The sequence below is a fragment of the Equus caballus genome, chromosome 24, assembly GCF_041296265.1.
Source record: "Equus caballus isolate H_3958 breed thoroughbred chromosome 24, TB-T2T, whole genome shotgun sequence".
Taxonomy (NCBI): Eukaryota; Metazoa; Chordata; class Mammalia; order Perissodactyla; family Equidae; genus Equus; species Equus caballus.
In genome coordinates this window covers 22,462,220-22,476,099 of record NC_091707.1, presented here as the reverse complement: position 1 = coordinate 22,476,099, position 13,880 = coordinate 22,462,220, and positions in this window count along the sequence as shown.

Genomic DNA, 13,880 nt, shown 5'->3' with positions numbered 1-13,880 from the left:
AAGCCCTTAGTTGTATTCCATTTCCAGGCTTTCTTTCAATTTTAGATTGAATGGAAACCTAAATTTTAGGTCTTCAATGAAGACAAGCATAACACAATTTTGGATATCTTACTATTGGAGAACCAACAAATTTTTGCTACTCCCTAGGCCCAGATAACTATTTATGTCTCCGATTTACTTTCAACCAACAGTGCTGAAGTCTGCCTGTCTTCACCTATCTAACACAATATGGACTCTCAAAAGTATTCAGTTGACTTCAACTAGAAGTACAATTATCTCTGTTTGCAGATTAAATGATCTTATACATAGAAAACTTCAAAGACTCCACCCAAAAATTATTGGAACTAATCAACAAATTAATAAAGTTACAGGATACAAAATCAACTCACAAAATGCAGTTGTGTTTCAATACACTAACAATGAACTATCTGAAAGGAAATTAAGAAAAGAATCTCATTTTTAATAACATCAAAAAATAAAATACTTGAGAATAAACTTTACTAAGGAGGTGAAAAACCTGTACACTGAATGACAACCCACTGATGAAAGAAATTTAGAAATATGCAAAGGAATGGAAAGACATTTCATGCTCATAGATTGGAAGACTTAACATTATTAAAATATTCAAACTACCCAAAGTGATTTGAAGATTCAATGCTATCCTCATCAAAATCCCAATCTTATAGAAATAGACAAAAAAATCCTATAATTCATACGGAACCACAAAATACCTTGAATAGCCAAAGCGATCTTGAAAAAGAACAAAGCTGGAGGCATCCCACATCCTGATTTAAAAATATGTTACAAAGTTACAGTAATTAAAACAGTATAGTACTGACACAAACATAAATATCAATGGAATATAATAGAGAGTCCAGGAATAAACCCACTAATATACAGTCAACTTAGTTTTTACAAGGATGCCAAGAACACACAATGGGGAAAGGACAGTCTACAAAAAAATGGTATTAAAAAACTAGATATCCACATGCAAAAGAATAAAACTGGACCTTTATCTTACACCATACACAAAAATCTGCTCAAAATGGATTAAACACTTGATTGTAAGACTTGAAGTTGTAAAACTTTTGAAAGAAAACATAGGGGGAAATCTTTGTGACCTTGGTCTTGGCAATGATTCCTTGGATGTGGCACTGAAAGCACAAGTAACAGAAGCAAAATAAACAAGTAGGACTACATCAAACTAAAAGGCTTCTGCACAGCAAAGGAATCAATCAACAAAATGAAAGGCAACGTATTGACTGGAGGAAAATGTTGACAAACTGTATATCTGATAAGTAGTTAATATCCAAATTACAAAAGGAACTCATACAACTCAATAGCAAAAGAACAAATAACCCAATTGAAAAATGGACAAAAGAGTTCAGTACACATTTCTCCAAAGAAGACATACAAATGGCCAATAAGTACATAAAAAGGTACTCGACATCACTAACCATCAGGGAAAAACATATCAAAGCCACAAGATATCACCTCACACCTCTTAGGATGGCTATTACAAAAAAAAAAAAATTTAATATAACAAGTGTCGGCAAGAATATGAGGAATAGGGAGCCCTTGTCCACTGTTTGTGGCAATGTATAAAGGTGCAGTCGCCACAGAAAACAGTATGGAGGTTCCTCAAAAAATTAAAAATAGAACACCCATACGAACCAGCAATCCCACTTCTGAGTATCTATCCAAAAGAATTGAAACCAGGATCTCAAAGAACTATCTGCACATCCATGTTCTATGCATTGCTTTTCCCCATAGATAAGAAATGGAAACAACCTAAATCTCCATTCATGGATAAAGAAATGTGGTTTATACATACAATGGAATATTATTCAGCCTTTAGAAAAGAAGGAAATGCTACCATACGTGACAATATGGAAGACAGGAGGACGTTATTCTAAGTGAAATGAGCCAGACAGAGAAAGACAAATACTGTATGATTCTACCTGAGTATTCCACCTATTCCACCTAGAACGGTCAAACTCACAGAATCAGAGAGGAGAATGGTGGTTGCCAGGGACTGGGAGAGGGGAGAAATGGGAGTTGTTTTTCAACAGGTATTAAATTTCAGTTGTGCGCAATGAATAAGTTGTAGGGATCTGCTTTACAACAGCGTCTGAAGTTAACAATAATGTGTTGTACACTTAAATACTTGTTAAAAAGAGTAGATCTCATGTTATGTCTTTCCTACAATAAAAAAGAGAAGAAGAAACGTAAACAGAGTGTTCTTAGTGTAAGTTAAAAATCCATTTCTCTTATAAAACTAAACATGCAAGTACCGTAAGACCTAGCAATTATATTCTTGGATATTTATCTCAAAAAATAAAGACTATGTCCACACACAGAAAAAAACCCACACAAGAATGGCAATAGCAGCTTTATTCGTAGTAGCCTAAACCTGGAATGAGCCAGATGTCCTTCAACAGGTGAAACAACCATAGTATATCCAAACCATGAAACACTACTTAGCTATTAAAAGGAACACACAACTTGATGACCTCCCTGAGAAAAGGGAAAATTGTGTTAGTCCGTTTTTCTGGGCGATACCAACACTGGTAGAGCTCCAAACCTGAGCCTAGGTGACCTCCGTTGTAGTACTTGTTGTTCAACATCAGACATTTCCTGCTGCCCATTGGTCCATTAAAAAATAAAAGCAACAGTGTTCCAGTTTTCTGTTGTGGTCATTGTTGGGATGACGGATGCTATGGCTTATCTGGGCATAAGGGATGAGATTGGACAACCTCCTCTGAAAATATAGCATCCTGTGAGATAAGCAGAGTTCATATAGTCCTTCTTATGAAACAACTCGGGGTCTGAATATGACTGAATAAAGCACCCATGGAGCATATAAATTTTCTCCTTTTATGGCATTAATAAAGTTACAAAATATATCAACTTTCAGTCAACAGAAAATAAAACAACTTGGACAATGGCAGAAATCCCTATACAGAACAAAAAAACTCTCCGTCCAGGGGTTTACTGGAGCCTGCTGCCAGCAAGCCAGGTCAGCCTGAAGCCCTGTTGGTTTGCTTTATTCATTCAGCTGATCTTCACGAAGACACACAACCAAAGCATATGCACCCCCAAATGGCATCATTCATTGGAATTAACAGAGTCCTTCTGACATAGTCTAACAAGAACAAGCACTTGTGTCTTTATGCATGCATTTATGGGAGAGTCTTAGATTGTTTGGTTTTTTGTTGTTGTGTTTGTTTTTAGGATTTTTTTGGTGAGGAAGATGCACCCTGAGCTCACATCTGTTGCCGATCTTCCTCTTTTTTTGCTTGAGGAAGATTAACCCTGAGCTAACATCTGTGACAGTCTTCCTCTGTTTTGTGTATGGGTTGCTGGCACAGCACGGCTGAGGAGTGGTGTAGGTCCATGCCTGGGATCCAGGCCCACGAACCTTGGCTGCTCAAGCAGAGCACACTGAACTTAACCACTGTGCCATGGGGCTGGCCCCTTTAGACTCTTTTAATAAATGAGATGTTTAGCTTTCAAATCCACCACTTCAGGGCAATAGGGTGGCAGCTTCCATTGACAATTATTAGGAGATTTTTGTTGTTGTTGCTGTTATCATTTCCTTGCTCTAAGTACACTGTGCCAATCGATGAAAAGTTCAGACTGCAAATCAGGTGGTTCTGTGCTTTCTTTTCCTTCTCGAAGGGTCTGATCTTCTACAGACGTAAATTCCTGAGGCCAGGAAGGATGTCTGTTTTATTCACTATCATAGCCCCATCCATCCTGGTGCCTGATGTCAAGACAGTACACAATCAAAACCTGCTGAACATGAGTTTCTTTTAAGGGGTTTCGTTTTGTTTTGTTTTATTTCATTTTGTTCCTTCTTTTTCAACAAAATTCCTATTTCAGAGTCTCCTTGATGATGGTTCTCTTTTCATTGCCCAAGACGACACAGGATTTTAAGATGAGGAAGATAAAAGTGACTCTGTCAGGGTCACCAGTTATACGTTGGCAGAAATTATGCCATTTCATTTGTCAAACTCTCTCTTCACAAGTTTTTAGGTGGTGACCTTCAGGATCTTCTTAGGATCACTATTTTCATAAATTAAAGCAATGAAAGCATTGTGGGCCAGAATAAAATCGACATCTTGGCCACCTGAGCTGTCTAGTCCCTAGAGGCAGGCTGTGCGTATGACATTTTGATTCTGTACTTCCGAAAAGATCCTTGACTAGTGTTTCACGCCTAGCCTCACCCAAATGCTTCCCAACTGGACCTGAAATTTGTTACATTGCAGAATATGCTTGACTTATGTTATTTTTCCATCTGGGTTTTAAAACTGCATTTTGGAGGAAGGAACATCTGTTATTACACATCTGAGTCGCTTACAGTTAGATCATCAGATCGCTGTTGGGGTGTTTTCTTTCTTGGACTCATCTTCCGTCCTGGGAACGCTTACAGCTTTTATAATCAGCTATATAAGCTGTTCTTCTGGAAGCAGCATTCTACCAAGGGTAAATGAACTGGGTCCACAAAGTTTGGTGCTTAATTAAAAATTTTTTTTTTAGCTCCTGAGTTATTGCAGGTTCTAAACTTAGCAAAATGTCTTTCTTGAAACACAATATGAATGTTAATGTGAGACAGACTTGGAATGCCAAAGCAGTCAAGGGTGAATCAGGTACTTTACAGATGCTGGAAAATTTGAATGAGTATCTGTTGAGCTATGAAATGTCTTTACATGACTTTCTTGCCATAGTTTTTTATTAAAAGGAAAAAGTATTTATATCTGCATTGGCTCAGTTCCATCTGGGCTATGTTGTTCATTTTGGGGAACTGTCCAAAGAGAGGTTCTACATGATCCAAACTACAAGAACATATAAGTGGAGACAATATTGAGGATAACTTAGCATTATATAATAGATAAACAACCTCATTTAACAAATATTTATTGACTTTCACATGATAGGGGCTGACTAAAAATTGAACATGATCCCTGCCCTCTGTGGGTCACACTCTGAAGGAAAAGACAGCCATTAAGTGATCACACAGCTATTTTATGAACAGTGATACTTGTGTGGCAATGCTTGCTAGTTGCTTGTCCTCAATCCGTCTTCTATTTCTTCCTATGTAACAGGTCTCTGCACTATCAGGGAAGCAACATACTCAGTTACAAAGGAGAGAGGGATGACTGAAAGACTTCCTTGCAGAAAGGGACACCTGTAAGCAGTAAGTGTAAGTCATCGAGTAGAATTTCTGGAAAAGGTCTTTAAAGCAGGATGACCTAGCTGGGAGGCATCCCTCCTCCTTCCTGTTACCTGGAATAGGGACGGGAAGGCTAGAGCTGCAGAGCCCATTTTCTGATAGTGTGTTGACCACAAGAATGGATGGCATGTGCCAAGGATAATGCAGCAGAATAAAAGGAGCCTGGGTTCCTGATGGCCATGGAGCTGCCACATCTCCCCTGAACAGCTTGCTTCTGATTTGTTTTATACACAGGAAAAATAAGATTCTATTTTGTTAGACCACTCTTATTTAAAAATTTTTCACTAAAACAATCCAATTTGGAATCTGTGAATATGACGTTATTGGGAAATAGGACCATTGTAGATTTAGTCAATTTAAGATGGACTCTAAATTCAATATGACCGGTATCCTTACAAGAAGAGGGAAATGTAGACATAGAGGGAAAATGGCCATGTGAAGACATTGGCAGAGTTAGGAGTTATGTTGCCGCAAGCCAAAAAACACCAAAGACTGCTGGCAACCACCAGAAGATAGAAGGGGTGTGGGCAAATTCTTCCCCAGAGCCTTAGAAGAGAGCATGGCTCTGCCAACACCTCAATTTCTGACTTGTAGCCTTCAGAACTGTGAGAAAATAAATTTCTGTTGTTTGAAGCCACCTGCTTTATGGTAATTTGTTACTGCAGTCCTAGGAAACTAAAACCAAGCCTAAAGGTTCATTTCACAATGATAAAGAGGTTAATTAACCAAGAGGACGTAACAATCCCACACGATTATGCATATCATAACAGAGCTTCAAAATACATAAACCAAAAACTGATAAAACTGAAAGCAGAAACAGACAAATCCAATCTCAAGGGCTCCTCTTGGTCCAAAACCGCTACTGAAACTCCAGGAATCACCTCAATGTTTTGGTCAAGAAGAAGGAAGCCGAAAAAGGACAAAAGGATGTTTCCCCCAATAGTCAGCCCCCTTTAAGTACCCTTCCCAGAATCCTCACCCAAAAACTTTGCTTATATCTCATTGAACCCTCCTAGTTTCATGGGAGACTAGGAAATATAGTCTTAGCTTCCTGGAGAAGATTGGGATTCTGCCAATTAGGAAGACAGAGAAATGGCTGGTGGAGTGGCAACTAGTAGCTTTTTCCACAGGCGAGAAAGTAAAGCCTAATGTTTAAGCATAGTGCCTCTACAGTCAGATTACTTAGGTTAACACTTGGCTCTACCCCCTACTGGAGGTACGTTCCACAGCGTGATATATAACATTTCTAAGTCTCAGTTTCCTTATTTGTAATTGAGAAATACATATATATATATGAGAGAGAGATATCTCAAAGGGTTGTTTTGAGAATTAAATAAAAACATACATTGGGGCCGGCCTGGTGGCACAGCGGTTAAGTACGCACTTTCCACTTCTCGGTGGCACGGGGTTCGCCGGTTCGGATCCCAGGTGTGGGCATGGCACCGCTTGGCACGCCATGCTGTGGTAGGCGTCCCACATATAAAGTAGAGGAAGATGGGCACAGATGTGAGCTCAGGGCCAGTCTTCCTCAGCAAAAAGAGGAAGACTGGCAATAGTTAGCCCAGGGCTAATCTTCCTCAAAAAAAAAAAAAAAAAAAAAAAAAAAAGCAACATACAGGTACAAAAAAGTCAGCCATATTTTTATATACCAGCAACCACTTTGGAAAATAGTTTAACATTAGCTACTAAATATGTTCGTATCTTATGTCTGAACAATTCCTCTCTTAGGTATTTACGCAACAGAAGTCTACAGAACAAGAGACACGTATACAAATGCTCAAAGCAGCATTACTCATAATAGCCTAAAACTGGAAACTACCTAACTGCCCTAAACAGAATACATAAAAAAAAGTGGTATAATCAAATGGAATTTTACTCCACAATGAAAATGAATGCCTTCTAAATGTATTCTGCAACATTAATGAATTTCATAAAAAAACGGATTTATAAAAAAATTGTAAAAATCGTAACTAAATTATAGTGTTGGAAATAAGGATGGTGGTTACCTTTTGTAGTCGCTTGGAGAAGAATTGAAGAAGCCCTCCCAAATATTGGCAATGTTCTATTTCTTGACTCACATGTGAGCTACACAAATGTTATCTTGGGATTGTTCACTGAGTCATGCATTTATGTTTTTTCACTTTTCTTTATATGTACCACTTAGCATGACAATGTAATTAGTCATCCAAACTCATATATTTTTGATAGCAAAAGTGAGTGGGCACTCTTACATGAGGACAGCAGGCATAACCCAGGACTGTCCTAGCACACCAGGGCATACAATCACCTCTGTCATATGAAAGAGTTAAGTTATTAGAAGAAAGGAAAGATGGGGCAAAGGAAGGCATGACAAGGAGAGGAAAAGGAGGAAGAAGAGAAAAAGAAGAAAGGAAGGAAAGGGAAAGAATGAAGGGAAGGGAAGGGAAGGAAGAAAGAAAAAGAAAGGAGGAAGGAAGGAAAGAAGGAGAAAGGAAGGGAAGGAAGGAAGAAAAGAGAGAGAGGGAGACACAGGGAGAATAAGAGAAGGATCTGGCCCTGACTAGACCATGCTTCCCTTCTACTTCAAAATCCTATGTGTGAACAGGTCACATCCCTGTCCCTTGAGGCAAGCTTTGCCTAGGTGAGAGGGGACAGAGTAGGGAGGAGATTTTAAGTCGAATACGAAATTAAAAGTTTAAAATTGCTTGACCAAGATGTTAAGCAATCTTCTCACATGTCCTTAAAAGCTCTCCTCTGAGGAAGAGGTATCTGGCCTAGCAAATCTGGGAGCAGTTATTGGGGGAAAAGGTAGCCTATTTCCATGTATATGCACCTCCAAGTTGAAACTGTGCTCAATAAAGGGGCTACACTGTCTCCTTCAGGTGCAGAGGTCTTCGTTCTCTTTGAACCTTGTGGGGACACTGTGTGTACACTGGCCACCACTGAGGAGCACAGACCTCAGTCGTGGATTTTAGTCACTGGCCTCTATGCCTATGAAATACTCCCAGGTCTCACCCAGCCTCTGGCCGTGAGATCATGTATGCCTCTCTGCTCCCTCCTTGGCCTGACCACCAGATTCTTCAGAGTTTCTCATTCTCTGTCAGTTCTTCTGTGCCCTTCCCCGGAGCACAGAAAAGATTTCACTGTACATCCATGTCTTTCTGAGATGGGAGATCATATGGCAGCAAGGTCTCACTCTTCCCCTAAAAACATGGCAGCCGTTGGATCGTCCTTGTGCCAGGATGTGACAGACTTCAGTGTGGCTGCTTTTTACCAGAAATCAGATGAGCATGGATAGACATAGGTTATCTCCACTTTCAGATCCTCAGTTTGCAGGGTTTTCTTAATGTCTCCTTCCATCAGAAGGAGTGTGAATGAAGAAGTGTCTCCCAAGGGTGTGAGGGCAAAGTTCAAAGTGAACTCTTGCTTCCTATTCCAACTTGCCTTCGCTCTTCTCCAGCTCAGAGGTCTCTATCCAGTTTGGGTGATGGGTATGGTGCTGACTGATCTCTTCTTCCCAAATCTTTCTGCAAGTGAACTCATAAAATTTATTATAGGTACTAGAAGTGTATAATCCTGAAAACTACCCCCCCCCCGAGAATAATGGCAATGTCACATCTTCAGGCATGAATAAGGAATGCATGTGGGTAGAAGCACAAAAACACACCTGTTGCTTTGTCAAATTATTATCCTGATAGAGTTGTTAAGGCACTCATCAAAAATTTCTCAAGGAGTTCAGTCAGTAGTTCTCTGGTATTCTAGATATCTGAAACAGTTCATAACCCTAACAAAGATGTGGCTTACATGTAGGGATGAATTTACAGGCGATGTGCAAAGCATGTATAAAATTATAAGTGGGTCATTCGTACTTAAGTGAGAACCTCAAAATTCAGCAATCTAGGAGAAAGCAGTGTTTAAATCTGAGCAACAGAACCAAGCGTGAATGCCCTTTGTCTCCACGGTAGGCCCAGTAGTTTCTCAACAAAATAAGGATCAACCCTGCATGACTGCAAATGCCAGTGTATCCTCCTTCAGGGACTAAATTCTCTTTGGAGACTTATCACCCTCAGTTATCACTTATGATATTATAAATGCATCACAGGGAATCCCCAGACCAGCCTCCAGAGTACTTATTATCCAGACCAAGTACACCCTCCTTTATTTTTTAAAGGACCCTAAAAATTAACTCAGATAGAATTCTAGTTAATTTCAAGTTCCATGCCAAAAGTATCTGTTATTTAAAAGAAACACATTTATGTATATAAAGTTGAAATATTAGACATATTTGATCCCTTTAATATCATCCTCTTTTTTGTGTGGAAAATGCCTGTTAACTTTAGAAACAATTTTACGTGAATGAAATATCCTACCTATAAAGAATGAACTTGAAACCCAGTTTTGATCTAACAGCAATATATTGGTGAAATAAATCTCTTGTGTACGTGTGCTTCCCCGTAATGTTATTTGGCTTATGGTTATTGTCTTGCTCCAGGGGAGTGATGGATGGCAGTGAGGCTTAACCCAATTTTACACCAAGTTCTTGCTAATCTCACACCACCCCTTCATAAATCTGAATAATTTGCTGCTGCTCTGCAGCCCTTGTGTGAGCTCTAGGGTGGTTTCGCACTGAAATTATGTGTTATTGCAGCCTCCTTTGAAAACAGTAAGGGTTTTATTGTTTCCATAACTGAATTAAGCTTTCATATCTTTTACACTGCTGTAGTGGATATTGCTTAGCAACAAGTCTCCAAGAGCAAGGGAGTGGAGCACACCTCATTAACATAATATGCTAATCCCCCTGTTCTTGCTACCCCCTGGGTGAATTCACTGCTGGCCCCTCTAACTTGTCTAGCCCAGCATTCCTTTTTACCTTCTAAAGTTTGTATTTCTATACAATGAAACATATTAACTCTTAGTGACATGGCAACAAATATTAAGTAGTACAGATCACCCAACAGGGACGTAATGTACATAAAAGTCATTTTCATTTGGAAATGGATTCATTTTAATTTTTTAAACAAATTCCATGTAACCAAGCAAACCCATGCAACATCATTGCATTTTGCTGCCCTTTGTTTAAGAAGAGGACACAAATGACACACCACAAATAGAAAGTGCTCCTTGTAGGGGTAGCTCACACTGAGAAATGCGTGATATTTTTCCCAGCCTTCTCTGCATCTGGGAGTACACTTTTGGGAGACACTAGATTTTAAGGTGAGCCCAGGGCAAAGGAAAAGAACTTTCTGCTATCCAAAATTAACAACTATCTCTATGTAGTCTGAATAAGTGACTTTGGTCATTCTGGAACAAATTGAAATGCTTCTAAAAATACCCACCAAGCTTCAGCGGTCACTTTAAAAACAATTCTGAACCAACCAGAAATTGTGTAGGACAAGCACGCAACATGGACCTTTCCCACTAAGGATTTAGGTCACAAGCTGTGCAAACATATTATGATAACTCCTTGGCATCAGTTTTAACTATTTTTGTCTTCCATTCGGCCCAGACTTCATGTAGTTCTGTGGGGAGGATTCCTCACTCAGTCCACCCTGTTGGCCTCTTGGGTTGCATGAGGAATTGAGGCAAGTTGTACTTTTCTCATGAGATTAATCTTTAGAAATGGGTTAATGTGCTTTAAAACCTGTCAGTCAGAGAACAGAAGTGTTGTGTAAGACACTATGAGAAAGTGTGATGGTCTCAATGGAATATGAAAACATTTAAGAGGTCTAGAAGTACCACTCTTCTGAATTAGTCAACTTCTTTTGAGAAATTTTGTTAAATAGGATATCAGCAGCCATGGATCCTAATTCTATTTTTCTCTTCTTTCAAAGTACTAAATTTCTAATTTAAAAGTGGTTAATGTCCTTTCAGAAACTGACATAGGAATATCTACCTATCAAATAGTTCAACCAGCCCTACCACACAGAGCAAATATTAAGAAAATGACAACAACAAAAAACCCCAAAAGACAGAGGCTGGACCAGTGGCACAACAGTTAAGTTCACATGTTCCACTTCGGTGGCCCAGCGTCCCCAGTTCAGATCCCAGGTGCAGACATGGCACCACTTGTCAAGCCATGCTGTGGCAGGTGTCCCACATATAAAGTAGAGGAAGATGGGCATAGATATTAGCTCAGGGCCAGTCTTCCTCAGCAAAAAAGAGGAGGATTGGTGGCAGATGTTAGCTCAGAACTAATCTTCACCCCCCCCCCAAAAAAGATAATAAATTGCTTAAGCAATGGCATCTGAAAGTTAAATTTAAAAGACCCTTAAACCTTGAGATAAGCAATATTGTAGAAGCAAAACAAAGACTGGTTAAAACTAAGATGTGAAATGTCGTAATATAGGGCCATATTAGACTCGTAGAATTTCTGATATTCTAAAATTCTTAACAGAATTCAAAAATATCCAGTGTTTCCTTCCTGTATTAAATTACACAAAAAAGTCCACTCTGAGGAAAATGTAATTGCTCCTAAGCTCTTAGATCCTGCCATCCATAATGAATAATATATTGTGGCATGCTTTTATAAAGTTAAATGCTGCTTCTGACGAGGAACATTTATCACCTAAAAGACACTCAAGGTTTTGTTTTCTTTCTCCCACTTTGTCTTCATTTTTAATTTTTTTTTCTGGCCTTTTCTGATTACCCCAGTTTCTGTTGTTAACTCTATAGGGTTGGATGATAGCTCATCTGACCGCTAAATGGGATTTCTCTTATTTTATTCTGACTTTGACTCTGTGATAGTTCTACAAGTCTATGTGAGTATTAAGAGTTCTGCAAAAAGATTTAAAACCATGATACCAAGTCATATAGTCATCTTTCCTTCTGTCCCCTCAACCATCAAAGACACATTACTATTTTAAAAAAGCTCTCTATCTTTCTATCATCTATTTATCAAGAGAAGAACAATAACCACAATGACACAATGTGATAGTGGCCATGTACCATTATCTGCAATAAAGACAGATAAGGGAGTGGGATAGAATAGGTAACAGTTGATGAATAAAGAGACAAAGCACACGTTTTTCTTCTTAGAGAGAATGGTCTCCATTTTGAAACATTAAAAAAAATTTATGTGGAAGGAATTAAAGTCCACTCTAGATAAAGAAATCATAAAAGAATATCTGCAAATTCTAAACTGGACTAGGCTAGATTATAAACTTTGACAATGGTAACAATAATAGGATATATTTAAACAATTTTGTACATTATCTTGTGCATCAACCATATAATCATGCCAGTCAGATCTCCCGCCACAAGGAGCATAGTTAACTGATGGCCGCAGCTACTGCTCCTCTGGATTTCCATCTATGTTCCCACTGAGGCCACTCAATGTCCAGTGGGTGAAGAGGACATCATCCTGAGTGGAATATGGATAGTTTCTGGCCCAAGCAGACAGCTCAATTGCTAGAGGTTACACTGGTGGTTGTAGCCGCCCCTGACACAGGAAGAGTTAATAATCACTGGAAAAGCTTGCCAACAAACTGTGACCCGGAGGTGAGAAGGCCGGTTAGCCAATGACGGGTAAGACCCCCTGGGGGGGCAACCTAAGCCAGGCAGCAGCCGCCTGGGGGCACAGATGGAGAAACGATATCGATATCGGGAGCAAGAGGGACCGTTGCCTAAGAGACCTTGCCTGCTCCGAGATAAAAATATAGGAGCACAGCAATATCATGATAATATCAAAACAGAGGCCAAGGGAGGGCTCCTTGAGAAATCACTAAGAATTCTTGGCATTCGCTAATTACTTCATCCAGAACACCTGTGTATGTTTAACAGCTGTAAGCTATGTATATATTGAAATGCTGGTTATAATAAACTCAGAGTGGCCATCAGCCCTCTCCGCATCTATCCTGATGTGTACATTGGATTGCGACACCGACAGTGGTGACCTAGGCAAACATCCTAGTGGAGGAGACTTTGCTTTTTCCAGGATTTTGCAGGTGAGATGGTTCAGGCATTTGAAAGATGCATAGGGGGAGGTCACTGACATGGGCAATGCCTATAGTAACATCAGAGGAGGTTGCTTACTACACTGTTTTATTGTTCCTCTGAAGAGGGATCATGAGAAACTGAGGGCCATTAACAAGCAGATAATCTGTAACAAGAGGGCGTCTTTTGTAGCCTACCAAGAAGATTTTATCTCCTCAGGCAGAAGGGCAGACACTGCTGAACAGCAAGCAGGCCAAAGATCTGCTAGAGTCACAAAACACAGACATTTGAATTCTCTGTCAAGGTGAATCTGCACTGCCAAGGGGAGGGTCCTTCTTGGGAAAGCCTAGAACCCTGAAACATGGGATGGGGAGATCTGGGTGGATGCTCTGAGGAAGCTGGCTCTGCAGAACCCACAGGGCTTGCAGAGGTGGCCCCCTTCCCTAGTAAGAGCTAGTATTTCTCCTGCATTAGAAGAACTCTACAGGCCTCTCCCTGCAAAGCCAGGGAAGCCCCCGTCAAGTGATACCTCCTCCTGCTCTCCTGATAGCTAGGGCAATAATTGGGTTAAACCCCGGCATAACCAGCCTGGAATAGTATTGAGCCTGATAAGGGAGGAAAAAACAACATGCCAAAGGAGGTGCAAGAATTAGGTAGTATATGTGGGAAGGAGCCAGGTGAGTACACCTGGGACTGGATTTTGAGGAAGCTTGACCAACAGATCCAGAATATA